Below are 17,199 nucleotides of genomic sequence, written 5' to 3' on the forward strand. Positions count from 1 at the left end.
TTCCTCTTACTTTTTTTTCACGTTTTTTTACGTTTTTCTCCTTTTCGCCTCTTTTCTGGGCGTATTATTCTTCTTTTTCTTCTTTTTTTTCGTCTAATGCATACCCCATCAGTGCAGCAATGCTTATTCAATACCGCCAGCAGATGGAGACACTGGGGGATAATTTTCTAAGGATTTATACTGATTTTTCCTGTCTGAATTTGTCGCACAGAAAGTTGCAGGCCAAATATGTGTGACATTTCTGCGACTTTAGCTTCTAGAGCATTTTTACAACATTATACATAGGTGCTGAATACATAAAAAGCGACTGTTCAGCGACAGACAAGTCGCATCGGCTGAAAGTAGGCCAGAATGTCAGTCCATGTTGGAGCAGGTTTAGATACAGTCTAAAGTATAGATCTCAAAGTCTGTGCACAGAATTTAGCAAGGGCCTCGCACCTTCTGATGCATCAGGTAGGTGCACAATAGCATAGCCTAACCCTCTGTACTTTGGTCTATATTGATGCGGGACATAGACAGCCAGCTGATGACCAATCCATTAGTGCAATGGATGGCTGGAAGCATTTGTCTTTGCCTTTGCAATACCACAGAAGCAATGCATGGTCAATGTACAGCAATGACACACCTGTGTGAACAGCCAGGAGACCCCCCCCCCCCCCCCCATGTTATGTTACATAGTTACATAGTTAGTACGGTCGAAAAAAGACATATGTCCATCAAGTTCAACCAGGGAATTAAGGGGTAGGGGTGTGGCGCGATATTGGGGAAGGGATGAGATTTTATATTTCTTCATAAGCATTAATCTTATTTTGTCAATTAGGAACATTCAGCACCCACCCGCTATCAAGGCAGCTGCCTATCATGTCATGCCCTACCTGCACAGGTGTGCTGGCTACTCAAATGATCCAATTAAGGAGGCCATTTAGTCAGCAGCAGCAGAAGTCCTGTGCCTGGACGCTCCAACAGCGGCCAGACACAAGCAGAAGCAGAAGCAGCAGAAGCAGCAGCAGCACCACCACCTTTTGTTTTTTGGCTGCAGCAGCAGCAAGGCCCACAGGGCTGGCTAGCTGGCTAGCCAGCAAGCAGGTAGCAATGAAAGTAGGAATCTTTCTTTTTAACCCTGTAAGGGGGTGGTGCACTGTACCCGAAGATACTGCCATATCGGGTCAATGCATAGGGCGACGGAAGCAAGCTTCGAAATCGGCCCCCGTTCTCAAAAATCCATTTAATATATGGTCCCCAGATAGGGGACGTATCAGATATTAAACTGATAAGAACAGATACTACACTTGATCTTAGCCAAAAGGCCGAGAAGCGATAACCGTGAAAGGGGCGGGCCCAACAAGGTGCCCTTCATGGGCACTATCACTGCTTGCTGTCAGGGAGGCTGCCAGACAATTTTCCATGCACACTCTGGGCTGGGGGGCAGTCAACCACCAGTACACACAGCAGAACCTAAACCCATACCATTATTGCTAAGCAGCAAGACAGGGGCCCATTGCACTCCCACGGGGCCTTTTTAAATGCAATCCATAACCCGGATTTGCCAGGAACCCTTCTTACTCCTCCTACTTCCATGTGACACTGGGCTTAGGATCTGCATAGGAAACACACACACAAGCACACACCTACCTTTGTTGCCTGCAGATGCCTCCTTGGCTGTCCCCAAACGGTATCAAACCAACACCCACGGGAAGCTGTAAGCATAGAGGACATGCCTGCACCCCATTGGACTTACCTGTGTGGGTTAAACCCGGGTTATTTGACAACCTATGGCGGTGATGGTTCTGCTCAGGCAGAGCAGTGCTGATGCTCCTCATAAAGCTGTCGCTGCTGTGAAGGTTCTAGGTGACATCACAAATCCCTATGGTTACATACACAACAAAGCTGGGTTGTTGTTGTTTACACTCTGCAAGGCCTGTGGAAGTGAGTGACATCATAGCACTGTAGTTCTGAGGGTTCTAGATGGATGCAACAATCTCCTGTTGCTTCTATGAAGGCCATAATAGACGACATCACCAAACAGCTCCATAGTCACATACACAGCAAAGGAGAGATGTTGTTTACACCTAGTGATGTCAGTGGTATTGAGTGACATCACAGCACAGTGCTAAGGCTCCTGGGCCTGGACACAGCAGCGGCTGCAATATCTCAACGGAGAATACGTTTATATATATGTGTGTGTGTGCGCATATATATATATATATATATATATATATATATATATATATATATTTCTCCGCCGAAATCACTTTTAAACCCATTTCCACCTTTTTTTCCCTTCTCTTCCTCTTACTTTTTTTTCACGTTTTTTTACGTTTTTCTCCTTTTCGCCTCTTTTCTGGGCGTATTATTCTTCTTTTTCTTCTTTTTTTTCGTCTAATGCATACCCCATCAGTGCAGCAATGCTTATTCAATACCGCCAGCAGATGGAGACACTGGGGGATAATTTTCTAAGGATTTATACTGATTTTTCCTGTCTGAATTTGTCGCACAGAAAGTTGCAGGCCAAATATGTGTGACATTTCTGCGACTTTAGCTTCTAGAGCATTTTTACAACATTATACATAGGTGCTGAATACATAAAAAGCGACTGTTCAGCGACAGACAAGTCGCATCGGCTGAAAGTAGGCCAGAATGTCAGTCCATGTTGGAGCAGGTTTAGATACAGTCTAAAGTATAGATCTCAAAGTCTGTGCACAGAATTTAGCAAGGGCCTCGCACCTTCTGATGCATCAGGTAGGTGCACAATAGCATAGCCTAACCCTCTGTACTTTGGTCTATATTGATGCGGGACATAGACAGCCAGCTGATGACCAATCCATTAGTGCAATGGATGGCTGGAAGCATTTGTCTTTGCCTTTGCAATACCACAGAAGCAATGCATGGTCAATGTACAGCAATGACACACCTGTGTGAACAGCCAGGAGACCCCCCCCCCCCCCCCATGTTATGTTACATAGTTACATAGTTAGTACGGTCGAAAAAAGACATATGTCCATCAAGTTCAACCAGGGAATTAAGGGGTAGGGGTGTGGCGCGATATTGGGGAAGGGATGAGATTTTATATTTCTTCATAAGCATTAATCTTATTTTGTCAATTAGGAACATTCAGCACCCACCCGCTATCAAGGCAGCTGCCTATCATGTCATGCCCTACCTGCACAGGTGTGCTGGCTACTCAAATGATCCAATTAAGGAGGCCATTTAGTCAGCAGCAGCAGAAGTCCTGTGCCTGGACGCTCCAACAGCGGCCAGACACAAGCAGAAGCAGAAGCAGCAGAAGCAGCAGCAGCAGAAGCAGCAGCAGCACCACCTTTTGTTTTTTGGCTGCAGCAGCAGCAAGGCCCACAGGGCTGGCTAGCTGGCTAGCCAGCAAGCAGGTAGCAATGAAAGTAGGAATCTTTCTTTTTAACCCTGTAAGGGGGTGGTGCACTGTACCCGAAGATACTGCCATATCGGGTCAATGCATAGGGCGACGGAAGCAAGCTTCGAAATCGGCCCCCGTTCTCAAAAATCCATTTAATATATGGTCCCCAGATAGGGGACGTATCAGATATTAAACTGATAAGAACAGATACTACACTTGATCTTAGCCAAAAGGCCGAGAAGCGATAACCGTGAAAGGGGCGGGCCCAACAAGGTGCCCTTCATGGGCACTATCACTGCTTGCTGTCAGGGAGGCTGCCAGACAATTTTCCATGCACACTCTGGGCTGGGGGGCAGTCAACCACCAGTACACACAGCAGAACCTAAACCCATACCATTATTGCTAAGCAGCAAGACAGGGGCCCATTGCACTCCCACGGGGCCTTTTTAAATGCAATCCATAACCCGGATTTGCCAGGAACCCTTCTTACTCCTCCTACTTGCATGTGACACTGGGCTTAGGATCTGCATAGGAAACACACACACAAGCACACACCTACCTTTGTTGCCTGCAGATGCCTCCTTGGCTGTCCCCAAACGGTATCAAACCAACACCCACGGGAAGCTGTAAGCATAGAGGACATGCCTGCACCCCATTGGACTTACCTGTGTGGGTTAAACCCGGGTTATTTGACAACCTATGGCGGTGATGGTTCTGCTCAGGCAGAGCAGTGCTGATGCTCCTCATAAAGCTGTCGCTGCTGTGAAGGTTCTAGGTGACATCACAAATCCCTATGGTTACATACACAACAAAGCTGGGTTGTTGTTGTTTACACTCTGCAAGGCCTGTGGAAGTGAGTGACATCATAGCACTGTAGTTCTGAGGGTTCTAGATGGATGCAACAATCTCCTGTTGCTTCTATGAAGGCCATAATAGACGACATCACCAAACAGCTCCATAGTCACATACACAGCAAAGGAGAGATGTTGTTTACACCTAGTGATGTCAGTGGTATTGAGTGACATCACAGCACAGTGCTAAGGCTCCTGGGCCTGGACACAGCAGCGGCTGCAATATCTCAACGGAGAATACGTTTATATATATGTGTGTGTGTGCGCGTATATATATATATATATATATATATATATATATATATATATTTCTCCGCCGAAATCACTTTTAAACCCATTTCCACCTTTTTTTCCCTTCTCTTCCTCTTACTTTTTTTTCACGTTTTTTTACGTTTTTCTCCTTTTCGCCTCTTTTCTGGGCGTATTATTCTTCTTTTTCTTCTTTTTTTTCGTCTAATGCATACCCCATCAGTGCAGCAATGCTTATTCAATACCGCCAGCAGATGGAGACACTGGGGGATAATTTTCTAAGGATTTATACTGATTTTTCCTGTCTGAATTTGTCGCACAGAAAGTTGCAGGCCAAATATGTGTGACATTTCTGCGACTTTAGCTTCTAGAGCATTTTTACAACATTATACATAGGTGCTGAATACATAAAAAGCGACTGTTCAGCGACAGACAAGTCGCATCGGCTGAAAGTAGGCCAGAATGTCAGTCCATGTTGGAGCAGGTTTAGATACAGTCTAAAGTATAGATCTCAAAGTCTGTGCACAGAATTTAGCAAGGGCCTCGCACCTTCTGATGCATCAGGTAGGTGCACAATAGCATAGCCTAACCCTCTGTACTTTGGTCTATATTGATGCGGGACATAGACAGCCAGCTGATGACCAATCCATTAGTGCAATGGATGGCTGGAAGCATTTGTCTTTGCCTTTGCAATACCACAGAAGCAATGCATGGTCAATGTACAGCAATGACACACCTGTGTGAACAGCCAGGAGACCCCCCCCCCCCCCCCCATGTTATGTTACATAGTTACATAGTTAGTACGGTCGAAAAAAGACATATGTCCATCAAGTTCAACCAGGGAATTAAGGGGTAGGGGTGTGGCGCGATATTGGGGAAGGGATGAGATTTTATATTTCTTCATAAGCATTAATCTTATTTTGTCAATTAGGAACATTCAGCACCCACCCGCTATCAAGGCAGCTGCCTATCATGTCATGCCCTACCTGCACAGGTGTGCTGGCTACTCAAATGATCCAATTAAGGAGGCCATTTAGTCAGCAGCAGCAGAAGTCCTGTGCCTGGACGCTCCAACAGCGGCCAGACACAAGCAGAAGCAGAAGCAGCAGAAGCAGCAGCAGCACCACCTTTTGTTTTTTGGCTGCAGCAGCAGCAAGGCCCACAGGGCTGGCTAGCTGGCTAGCCAGCAAGCAGGTAGCAATGAAAGTAGGAATCTTTCTTTTTAACCCTGTAAGGGGGTGGTGCACTGTACCCGAAGATACTGCCATATCGGGTCAATGCATAGGGCGACGGAAGCAAGCTTCGAAATCGGCCCCCGTTCTCAAAAATCCATTTAATATATGGTCCCCAGATAGGGGACGTATCAGATATTAAACTGATAAGAACAGATACTACACTTGATCTTAGCCAAAAGGCCGAGAAGCGATAACCGTGAAAGGGGCGGGCCCAACAAGGTGCCCTTCATGGGCACTATCACTGCTTGCTGTCAGGGAGGCTGCCAGACAATTTTCCATGCACACTCTGGGCTGGGGGGCAGTCAACCACCAGTACACACAGCAGAACCTAAACCCATACCATTATTGCTAAGCAGCAAGACAGGGGCCCATTGCACTCCCACGGGGCCTTTTTAAATGCAATTCATAACCCGGATTTGCCAGGAACCCTTCTTACTCCTCCTACTTGCATGTGACACTGGGCTTAGGATCTGCATAGGAAACACACACACAAGCACACACCTACCTTTGTTGCCTGCAGATGCCTCCTTGGCTGTCCCCAAACGGTATCAAACCAACACCCACGGGAAGCTGTAAGCATAGAGGACATGCCTGCACCCCATTGGACTTACCTGTGTGGGTTAAACCCGGGTTATTTGACAACCTATGGCGGTGATGGTTCTGCTCAGGCAGAGCAGTGCTGATGCTCCTCATAAAGCTGTCGCTGCTGTGAAGGTTCTAGGTGACATCACAAATCCCTATGGTTACATACACAACAAAGCTGGGTTGTTGTTGTTTACACTCTGCAAGGCCTGTGGAAGTGAGTGACATCATAGCACTGTAGTTCTGAGGGTTCTAGATGGATGCAACAATCTCCTGTTGCTTCTATGAAGGCCATAATAGACGACATCACCAAACAGCTCCATAGTCACATACACAGCAAAGGAGAGATGTTGTTTACACCTAGTGATGTCAGTGGTATTGAGTGACATCACAGCACAGTGCTAAGGCTCCTGGGCCTGGACACAGCAGCGGCTGCAATATCTCAACGGAGAATACGTTTATATATATGTGTGTGTGTGCGCGTATATATATATATATATATATATATATATATATATATATTTCTCCGCCGAAATCACTTTTAAACCCATTTCCACCTTTTTTTCCCTTCTCTTCCTCTTACTTTTTTTTCACGTTTTTTTACGTTTTTCTCCTTTTCGCCTCTTTTCTGGGCGTATTATTCTTCTTTTTCTTCTTTTTTTTCGTCTAATGCATACCCCATCAGTGCAGCAATGCTTATTCAATACCGCCAGCAGATGGAGACACTGGGGGATAATTTTCTAAGGATTTATACTGATTTTTCCTGTCTGAATTTGTCGCACAGAAAGTTGCAGGCCAAATATGTGTGACATTTCTGCGACTTTAGCTTCTAGAGCATTTTTACAACATTATACATAGGTGCTGAATACATAAAAAGCGACTGTTCAGCGACAGACAAGTCACATCGGCTGAAAGTAGGCCAGAATGTCAGTCCATGTTGGAGCAGGTTTAGATACAGTCTAAAGTATAGATCTCAAAGTCTGTGCACAGAATTTAGCAAGGGCCTCGCACCTTCTGATGCATCAGGTAGGTGCACAATAGCATAGCCTAACCCTCTGTACTTTGGTCTATATTGATGCGGGACATAGACAGCCAGCTGATGACCAATCCATTAGTGCAATGGATGGCTGGAAGCATTTGTCTTTGCCTTTGCAATACCACAGAAGCAATGCATGGTCAATGTACAGCAATGACACACCTGTGTGAACAGCCAGGAGACCCCCCCCCCCCCCATGTTATGTTACATAGTTACATAGTTAGTACGGTCGAAAAAAGACATATGTCCATCAAGTTCAACCAGGGAATTAAGGGGTAGGGGTGTGGCGCGATATTGGGGAAGGGATGAGATTTTATATTTCTTCATAAGCATTAATCTTATTTTGTCAATTAGGAACATTCAGCACCCACCCGCTATCAAGGCAGCTGCCTATCATGTCATGCCCTACCTGCACAGGTGTGCTGGCTACTCAAATGATCCAATTAAGGAGGCCATTTAGTCAGCAGCAGCAGAAGTCCTGTGCCTGGACGCTCCAACAGCGGCCAGACACAAGCAGAAGCAGAAGCAGCAGAAGCAGCAGCAGCAGCACCACCTTTTGTTTTTTGGCTGCAGCAGCAGCAAGGCCCACAGGGCTGGCTAGCTGGCTAGCCAGCAAGCAGGTAGCAATGAAAGTAGGAATCTTTCTTTTTAACCCTGTAAGGGGGTGGTGCACTGTACCCGAAGATACTGCCATATCGGGTCAATGCATAGGGCGACGGAAGCAAGCTTCGAAATCGGCCCCCGTTCTCAAAAATCCATTTAATATATGGTCCCCAGATAGGGGACGTATCAGATATTAAACTGATAAGAACAGATACTACACTTGATCTTAGCCAAAAGGCCGAGAAGCGATAACCGTGAAAGGGGCGGGCCCAACAAGGTGCCCTTCATGGGCACTATCACTGCTTGCTGTCAGGGAGGCTGCCAGACAATTTTCCATGCACACTCTGGGCTGGGGGGCAGTCAACCACCAGTACACACAGCAGAACCTAAACCCATACCATTATTGCTAAGCAGCAAGACAGGGGCCCATTGCACTCCCACGGGGCCTTTTTAAATGCAATCCATAACCCGGATTTGCCAGGAACCCTTCTTACTCCTCCTACTTGCATGTGACACTGGGCTTAGGATCTGCATAGGAAACACACACACAAGCACACACCTACCTTTGTTGCCTGCAGATGCCTCCTTGGCTGTCCCCAAACGGTATCAAACCAACACCCACGGGAAGCTGTAAGCATAGAGGACATGCCTGCACCCCATTGGACTTACCTGTGTGGGTTAAACCCGGGTTATTTGACAACCTATGGCGGTGATGGTTCTGCTCAGGCAGAGCAGTGCTGATGCTCCTCATAAAGCTGTCGCTGCTGTGAAGGTTCTAGGTGACATCACAAATCCCTATGGTTACATACACAACAAAGCTGGGTTGTTGTTGTTTACACTCTGCAAGGCCTGTGGAAGTGAGTGACATCATAGCACTGTAGTTCTGAGGGTTCTAGATGGATGCAACAATCTCCTGTTGCTTCTATGAAGGCCATAATAGACGACATCACCAAACAGCTCCATAGTCACATACACAGCAAAGGAGAGATGTTGTTTACACCTAGTGATGTCAGTGGTATTGAGTGACATCACAGCACAGTGCTAAGGCTCCTGGGCCTGGACACAGCAGCGGCTGCAATATCTCAACGGAGAATACGTTTATATATATGTGTGTGTGTGCGCGTATATATATATATATATATATATATATATATATATATATATTTCTCCGCCGAAATCACTTTTAAACCCATTTCCACCTTTTTTTCCCTTCTCTTCCTCTTACTTTTTTTTCACGTTTTTTTACGTTTTTCTCCTTTTCGCCTCTTTTCTGGGCGTATTATTCTTCTTTTTCTTCTTTTTTTTCGTCTAATGCATACCCCATCAGTGCAGCAATGCTTATTCAATACCGCCAGCAGATGGAGACACTGGGGGATAATTTTCTAAGGATTTATACTGATTTTTCCTGTCTGAATTTGTCGCACAGAAAGTTGCAGGCCAAATATGTGTGACATTTCTGCGACTTTAGCTTCTAGAGCATTTTTACAACATTATACATAGGTGCTGAATACATAAAAAGCGACTGTTCAGCGACAGACAAGTCACATCGGCTGAAAGTAGGCCAGAATGTCAGTCCATGTTGGAGCAGGTTTAGATACAGTCTAAAGTATAGATCTCAAAGTCTGTGCACAGAATTTAGCAAGGGCCTCGCACCTTCTGATGCATCAGGTAGGTGCACAATAGCATAGCCTAACCCTCTGTACTTTGGTCTATATTGATGCGGGACATAGACAGCCAGCTGATGACCAATCCATTAGTGCAATGGATGGCTGGAAGCATTTGTCTTTGCCTTTGCAATACCACAGAAGCAATGCATGGTCAATGTACAGCAATGACACACCTGTGTGAACAGCCAGGAGACCCCCCCCCCCCCCCATGTTATGTTACATAGTTACATAGTTAGTACGGTCGAAAAAAGACATATGTCCATCAAGTTCAACCAGGGAATTAAGGGGTAGGGGTGTGGCGCGATATTGGGGAAGGGATGAGATTTTATATTTCTTCATAAGCATTAATCTTATTTTGTCAATTAGGAACATTCAGCACCCACCCGCTATCAAGGCAGCTGCCTATCATGTCATGCCCTACCTGCACAGGTGTGCTGGCTACTCAAATGATCCAATTAAGGAGGCCATTTAGTCAGCAGCAGCAGAAGTCCTGTGCCTGGACGCTCCAACAGCGGCCAGACACAAGCAGAAGCAGAAGCAGCAGAAGCAGCAGCAGCAGCACCACCTTTTGTTTTTTGGCTGCAGCAGCAGCAAGGCCCACAGGGCTGGCTAGCTGGCTAGCCAGCAAGCAGGTAGCAATGAAAGTAGGAATCTTTCTTTTTAACCCTGTAAGGGGGTGGTGCACTGTACCCGAAGATACTGCCATATCGGGTCAATGCATAGGGCGACGGAAGCAAGCTTCGAAATCGGCCCCCGTTCTCAAAAATCCATTTAATATATGGTCCCCAGATAGGGGACGTATCAGATATTAAACTGATAAGAACAGATACTACACTTGATCTTAGCCAAAAGGCCGAGAAGCGATAACCGTGAAAGGGGCGGGCCCAACAAGGTGCCCTTCATGGGCACTATCACTGCTTGCTGTCAGGGAGGCTGCCAGACAATTTTCCATGCACACTCTGGGCTGGGGGGCAGTCAACCACCAGTACACACAGCAGAACCTAAACCCATACCATTATTGCTAAGCAGCAAGACAGGGGCCCATTGCACTCCCACGGGGCCTTTTTAAATGCAATCCATAACCCGGATTTGCCAGGAACCCTTCTTACTCCTCCTACTTGCATGTGACACTGGGCTTAGGATCTGCATAGGAAACACACACACAAGCACACACCTACCTTTGTTGCCTGCAGATGCCTCCTTGGCTGTCCCCAAACGGTATCAAACCAACACCCACGGGAAGCTGTAAGCATAGAGGACATGCCTGCACCCCATTGGACTTACCTGTGTGGGTTAAACCCGGGTTATTTGACAACCTATGGCGGTGATGGTTCTGCTCAGGCAGAGCAGTGCTGATGCTCCTCATAAAGCTGTCGCTGCTGTGAAGGTTCTAGGTGACATCACAAATCCCTATGGTTACATACACAACAAAGCTGGGTTGTTGTTGTTTACACTCTGCAAGGCCTGTGGAAGTGAGTGACATCATAGCACTGTAGTTCTGAGGGTTCTAGATGGATGCAACAATCTCCTGTTGCTTCTATGAAGGCCATAATAGACGACATCACCAAACAGCTCCATAGTCACATACACAGCAAAGGAGAGATGTTGTTTACACCTAGTGATGTCAGTGGTATTGAGTGACATCACAGCACAGTGCTAAGGCTCCTGGGCCTGGACACAGCAGCGGCTGCAATATCTCAACGGAGAATACGTTTATATATATGTGTGTGTGTGCGCGTATATATATATATATATATATATATATATATATATATATATATATTTCTCCGCCGAAATCACTTTTAAACCCATTTCCACCTTTTTTTCCCTTCTCTTCCTCTTACTTTTTTTTCACGTTTTTTTACGTTTTTCTCCTTTTCGCCTCTTTTCTGGGCGTATTATTCTTCTTTTTCTTCTTTTTTTTCGTCTAATGCATACCCCATCAGTGCAGCAATGCTTATTCAATACCGCCAGCAGATGGAGACACTGGGGGATAATTTTCTAAGGATTTATACTGATTTTTCCTGTCTGAATTTGTCGCACAGAAAGTTGCAGGCCAAATATGTGTGACATTTCTGCGACTTTAGCTTCTAGAGCATTTTTACAACATTATACATAGGTGCTGAATACATAAAAAGCGACTGTTCAGCGACAGACAAGTCGCATCGGCTGAAAGTAGGCCAGAATGTCAGTCCATGTTGGAGCAGGTTTAGATACAGTCTAAAGTATAGATCTCAAAGTCTGTGCACAGAATTTAGCAAGGGCCTCGCACCTTCTGATGCATCAGGTAGGTGCACAATAGCATAGCCTAACCCTCTGTACTTTGGTCTATATTGATGCGGGACATAGACAGCCAGCTGATGACCAATCCATTAGTGCAATGGATGGCTGGAAGCATTTGTCTTTGCCTTTGCAATACCACAGAAGCAATGAATGGTCAATGTACAGCAATGACACACCTGTGTGAACAGCCAGGAGACCCCCCCCCCCCCCATGTTATGTTACATAGTTACATAGTTAGTACGGTCGAAAAAAGACATATGTCCATCAAGTTCAACCAGGGAATTAAGGGGTAGGGGTGTGGCGCGATATTGGGGAAGGGATGAGATTTTATATTTCTTCATAAGCATTAATCTTATTTTGTCAATTAGGAACATTCAGCACCCACCCGCTATCAAGGCAGCTGCCTATCATGTCATGCCCTACCTGCACAGGTGTGCTGGCTACTCAAATGATCCAATTAAGGAGGCCATTTAGTCAGCAGCAGCAGAAGTCCTGTGCCTGGACGCTCCAACAGCGGCCAGACACAAGCAGAAGCAGAAGCAGCAGAAGCAGCAGCAGCACCACCTTTTGTTTTTTGGCTGCAGCAGCAGCAAGGCCCACAGGGCTGGCTAGCTGGCTAGCCAGCAAGCAGGTAGCAATGAAAGTAGGAATCTTTCTTTTTAACCCTGTAAGGGGGTGGTGCACTGTACCCGAAGATACTGCCATATCGGGTCAATGCATAGGGCGACGGAAGCAAGCTTCGAAATCGGCCCCCGTTCTCAAAAATCCATTTAATATATGGTCCCCAGATAGGGGACGTATCAGATATTAAACTGATAAGAACAGATACTACACTTGATCTTAGCCAAAAGGCCGAGAAGCGATAACCGTGAAAGGGGCGGGCCCAACAAGGTGCCCTTCATGGGCACTATCACTGCTTGCTGTCAGGGAGGCTGCCAGACAATTTTCCATGCACACTCTGGGCTGGGGGGCAGTCAACCACCAGTACACACAGCAGAACCTAAACCCATACCATTATTGCTAAGCAGCAAGACAGGGGCCCATTGCACTCCCACGGGGCCTTTTTAAATGCAATCCATAACCCGGATTTGCCAGGAACCCTTCTTACTCCTCCTACTTGCATGTGACACTGGGCTTAGGATCTGCATAGGAAACACACACACAAGCACACACCTACCTTTGTTGCCTGCAGATGCCTCCTTGGCTGTCCCCAAACGGTATCAAACCAACACCCACGGGAAGCTGTAAGCATAGAGGACATGCCTGCACCCCATTGGACTTACCTGTGTGGGTTAAACCCGGGTTATTTGACAACCTATGGCGGTGATGGTTCTGCTCAGGCAGAGCAGTGCTGATGCTCCTCATAAAGCTGTCGCTGCTGTGAAGGTTCTAGGTGACATCACAAATCCCTATGGTTACATACACAACAAAGCTGGGTTGTTGTTGTTTACACTCTGCAAGGCCTGTGGAAGTGAGTGACATCATAGCACTGTAGTTCTGAGGGTTCTAGATGGATGCAACAATCTCCTGTTGCTTCTATGAAGGCCATAATAGACGACATCACCAAACAGCTCCATAGTCACATACACAGCAAAGGAGAGATGTTGTTTACACCTAGTGATGTCAGTGGTATTGAGTGACATCACAGCACAGTGCTAAGGCTCCTGGGCCTGGACACAGCAGCGGCTGCAATATCTCAACGGAGAATACGTTTATATATATGTGTGTGTGTGCGCGTATATATATATATATATATATATATATATATATATATATATATATATTCTCCGCCGAAATCACTTTTAAACCCATTTCCACCTTTTTTTCCCTTCTCTTCCTCTTACTTTTTTTTCACGTTTTTTTACGTTTTTCTCCTTTTCGCCTCTTTTCTGGGCGTATTATTCTTCTTTTTCTTCTTTTTTTTCGTCTAATGCATACCCCATCAGTGCAGCAATGCTTATTCAATACCGCCAGCAGATGGAGACACTGGGGGATAATTTTCTAAGGATTTATACTGATTTTTCCTGTCTGAATTTGTCGCACAGAAAGTTGCAGGCCAAATATGTGTGACATTTCTGCGACTTTAGCTTCTAGAGCATTTTTACAACATTATACATAGGTGCTGAATACATAAAAAGCGACTGTTCAGCGACAGACAAGTCGCATCGGCTGAAAGTAGGCCAGAATGTCAGTCCATGTTGGAGCAGGTTTAGATACAGTCTAAAGTATAGATCTCAAAGTCTGTGCACAGAATTTAGCAAGGGCCTCGCACCTTCTGATGCATCAGGTAGGTGCACAATAGCATAGCCTAACCCTCTGTACTTTGGTCTATATTGATGCGGGACATAGACAGCCAGCTGATGACCAATCCATTAGTGCAATGGATGGCTGGAAGCATTTGTCTTTGCCTTTGCAATACCACAGAAGCAATGCATGGTCAATGTACAGCAATGACACACCTGTGTGAACAGCCAGGAGACCCCCCCCCCCCCCCCCATGTTATGTTACATAGTTACATAGTTAGTACGGTCGAAAAAAGACATATGTCCATCAAGTTCAACCAGGGAATTAAGGGGTAGGGGTGTGGCGCGATATTGGGGAAGGGATGAGATTTTATATTTCTTCATAAGCATTAATCTTATTTTGTCAATTAGGAACATTCAGCACCCACCCGCTATCAAGGCAGCTGCCTATCATGTCATGCCCTACCTGCACAGGTGTGCTGGCTACTCAAATGATCCAATTAAGGAGGCCATTTAGTCAGCAGCAGCAGAAGTCCTGTGCCTGGACGCTCCAACAGCGGCCAGACACAAGCAGAAGCAGAAGCAGCAGAAGCAGCAGCAGCACCACCTTTTGTTTTTTGGCTGCAGCAGCAGCAAGGCCCACAGGGCTGGCTAGCTGGCTAGCCAGCAAGCAGGTAGCAATGAAAGTAGGAATCTTTCTTTTTAACCCTGTAAGGGGGTGGTGCACTGTACCCGAAGATACTGCCATATCGGGTCAATGCATAGGGCGACGGAAGCAAGCTTCGAAATCGGCCCCCGTTCTCAAAAATCCATTTAATATATGGTCCCCAGATAGGGGACGTATCAGATATTAAACTGATAAGAACAGATACTACACTTGATCTTAGCCAAAAGGCCGAGAAGCGATAACCGTGAAAGGGGCGGGCCCAACAAGGTGCCCTTCATGGGCACTATCACTGCTTGCTGTCAGGGAGGCTGCCAGACAATTTTCCATGCACACTCTGGGCTGGGGGGCAGTCAACCACCAGTACACACAGCAGAACCTAAACCCATACCATTATTGCTAAGCAGCAAGACAGGGGCCCATTGCACTCCCACGGGGCCTTTTTAAATGCAATCCATAACCCGGATTTGCCAGGAACCCTTCTTACTCCTCCTACTTGCATGTGACACTGGGCTTAGGATCTGCATAGGAAACACACACACAAGCACACACCTACCTTTGTTGCCTGCAGATGCCTCCTTGGCTGTCCCCAAACGGTATCAAACCAACACCCACGGGAAGCTGTAAGCATAGAGGACATGCCTGCACCCCATTGGACTTACCTGTGTGGGTTAAACCCGGGTTATTTGACAACCTATGGCGGTGATGGTTCTGCTCAGGCAGAGCAGTGCTGATGCTCCTCATAAAGCTGTCGCTGCTGTGAAGGTTCTAGGTGACATCACAAATCCCTATGGTTACATACACAACAAAGCTGGGTTGTTGTTGTTTACACTCTGCAAGGCCTGTGGAAGTGAGTGACATCATAGCACTGTAGTTCTGAGGGTTCTAGATGGATGCAACAATCTCCTGTTGCTTCTATGAAGGCCATAATAGACGACATCACCAAACAGCTCCATAGTCACATACACAGCAAAGGAGAGATGTTGTTTACACCTAGTGATGTCAGTGGTATTGAGTGACATCACAGCACAGTGCTAAGGCTCCTGGGCCTGGACACAGCAGCGGCTGCAATATCTCAACGGAGAATACGTTTATATATATGTGTGTGTGTGCGCGTATATATATATATATATATATATATATATATATATATATATATATTTCTCCGCCGAAATCACTTTTAAACCCATTTCCACCTTTTTTTCCCTTCTCTTCCTCTTACTTTTTTTTCACGTTTTTTTACGTTTTTCTCCTTTTCGCCTCTTTTCTGGGCGTATTATTCTTCTTTTTCTTCTTTTTTTTCGTCTAATGCATACCCCATCAGTGCAGCAATGCTTATTCAATACCGCCAGCAGATGGAGACACTGGGGGATAATTTTCTAAGGATTTATACTGATTTTTCCTGTCTGAATTTGTCGCACAGAAAGTTGCAGGCCAAATATGTGTGACATTTCTGCGACTTTAGCTTCTAGAGCATTTTTACAACATTATACATAGGTGCTGAATACATAAAAAGCGACTGTTCAGCGACAGACAAGTCGCATCGGCTGAAAGTAGGCCAGAATGTCAGTCCATGTTGGAGCAGGTTTAGATACAGTCTAAAGTATAGATCTCAAAGTCTGTGCACAGAATTTAGCAAGGGCCTCGCACCTTCTGATGCATCAGGTAGGTGCACAATAGCATAGCCTAACCCTCTGTACTTTGGTCTATATTGATGCGGGACATAGACAGCCAGCTGATGACCAATCCATTAGTGCAATGGATGGCTGGAAGCATTTGTCCTTGCCTTTGCAATACCACAGAAGCAATGCATGGTCAATGTACAGCAATGACACACCTGTGTGAACAGCCAGGAGACCCCCCCCCCCCCCATGTTATGTTACATAGTTACATAGTTAGTACGGTCGAAAAAAGACATATGTCCATCAAGTTCAACCAGGGAATTAAGGGGTAGGGGTGTGGCGCGATATTGGGGAAGGGATGAGATTTTATATTTCTTCATAAGCATTAATCTTATTTTGTCAATTAGGAACATTCAGCACCCACCCGCTATCAAGGCAGCTGCCTATCATGTCATGCCCTACCTGCACAGGTGTGCTGGCTACTCAAATGATCCAATTAAGGAGGCCATTTAGTCAGCAGCAGCAGAAGTCCTGTGCCTGGACGCTCCAACAGCGGCCAGACACAAGCAGAAGCAGAAGCAGCAGAAGCAGCAGCAGCACCACCTTTTGTTTTTTGGCTGCAGCAGCAGCAAGGCCCACAGGGCTGGCTAGCTGGCTAGCCAGCAAGCAGGTAGCAATGAAAGTAGGAATCTTTCTTTTTAACCCTGTAAGGGGGTGGTGCACTGTACCCGAAGATACTGCCATATCGGGTCAATGCATAGGGCGACGGAAGCAAGCTTCGAAATCGGCCCCCG

The 17,199-nt window shown here is 46.1% G+C and overlaps 7 non-coding genes across 7 annotated transcripts; all 7 read right to left on the reverse strand.

Annotated features, from left to right (window-relative positions):
- Positions 1-1,128: 1,128 nt before the first annotated feature.
- Positions 1,129-1,319, reverse strand: LOC130341552 (U2 spliceosomal RNA). The gene has a single exon (XR_008881472.1). It is a non-coding gene; the product is annotated as a U2 spliceosomal RNA (small nuclear RNA).
- Positions 1,320-3,425: 2,106 nt separating this feature from the next.
- Positions 3,426-3,616, reverse strand: LOC130341553 (U2 spliceosomal RNA). The gene has a single exon (XR_008881473.1). It is a non-coding gene; the product is annotated as a U2 spliceosomal RNA (small nuclear RNA).
- Positions 3,617-5,706: 2,090 nt separating this feature from the next.
- Positions 5,707-5,897, reverse strand: LOC130341554 (U2 spliceosomal RNA). The gene has a single exon (XR_008881474.1). It is a non-coding gene; the product is annotated as a U2 spliceosomal RNA (small nuclear RNA).
- Positions 5,898-7,985: 2,088 nt separating this feature from the next.
- LOC130341471 (U2 spliceosomal RNA) lies at positions 7,986-8,176 on the reverse strand. The gene has a single exon (XR_008881406.1). It is a non-coding gene; the product is annotated as a U2 spliceosomal RNA (small nuclear RNA).
- Positions 8,177-10,267: 2,091 nt separating this feature from the next.
- On the reverse strand, positions 10,268-10,458 carry LOC130341473 (U2 spliceosomal RNA). The gene has a single exon (XR_008881407.1). It is a non-coding gene; the product is annotated as a U2 spliceosomal RNA (small nuclear RNA).
- Positions 10,459-12,549: 2,091 nt separating this feature from the next.
- On the reverse strand, positions 12,550-12,740 carry LOC130341474 (U2 spliceosomal RNA). Its single transcript, XR_008881408.1, has one exon. It is a non-coding gene; the product is annotated as a U2 spliceosomal RNA (small nuclear RNA).
- A 2,095-nt stretch (positions 12,741-14,835) lies between these two features.
- Positions 14,836-15,026, reverse strand: LOC130341475 (U2 spliceosomal RNA). Its single transcript, XR_008881409.1, has one exon. It is a non-coding gene; the product is annotated as a U2 spliceosomal RNA (small nuclear RNA).
- Between the last annotated feature and the right edge of the window lie 2,173 nt (positions 15,027-17,199).

This window comes from Hyla sarda, unplaced genomic scaffold, assembly GCF_029499605.1.
Source record: "Hyla sarda isolate aHylSar1 unplaced genomic scaffold, aHylSar1.hap1 scaffold_621, whole genome shotgun sequence".
Classification (NCBI taxonomy): Eukaryota; Metazoa; Chordata; class Amphibia; order Anura; family Hylidae; genus Hyla; species Hyla sarda.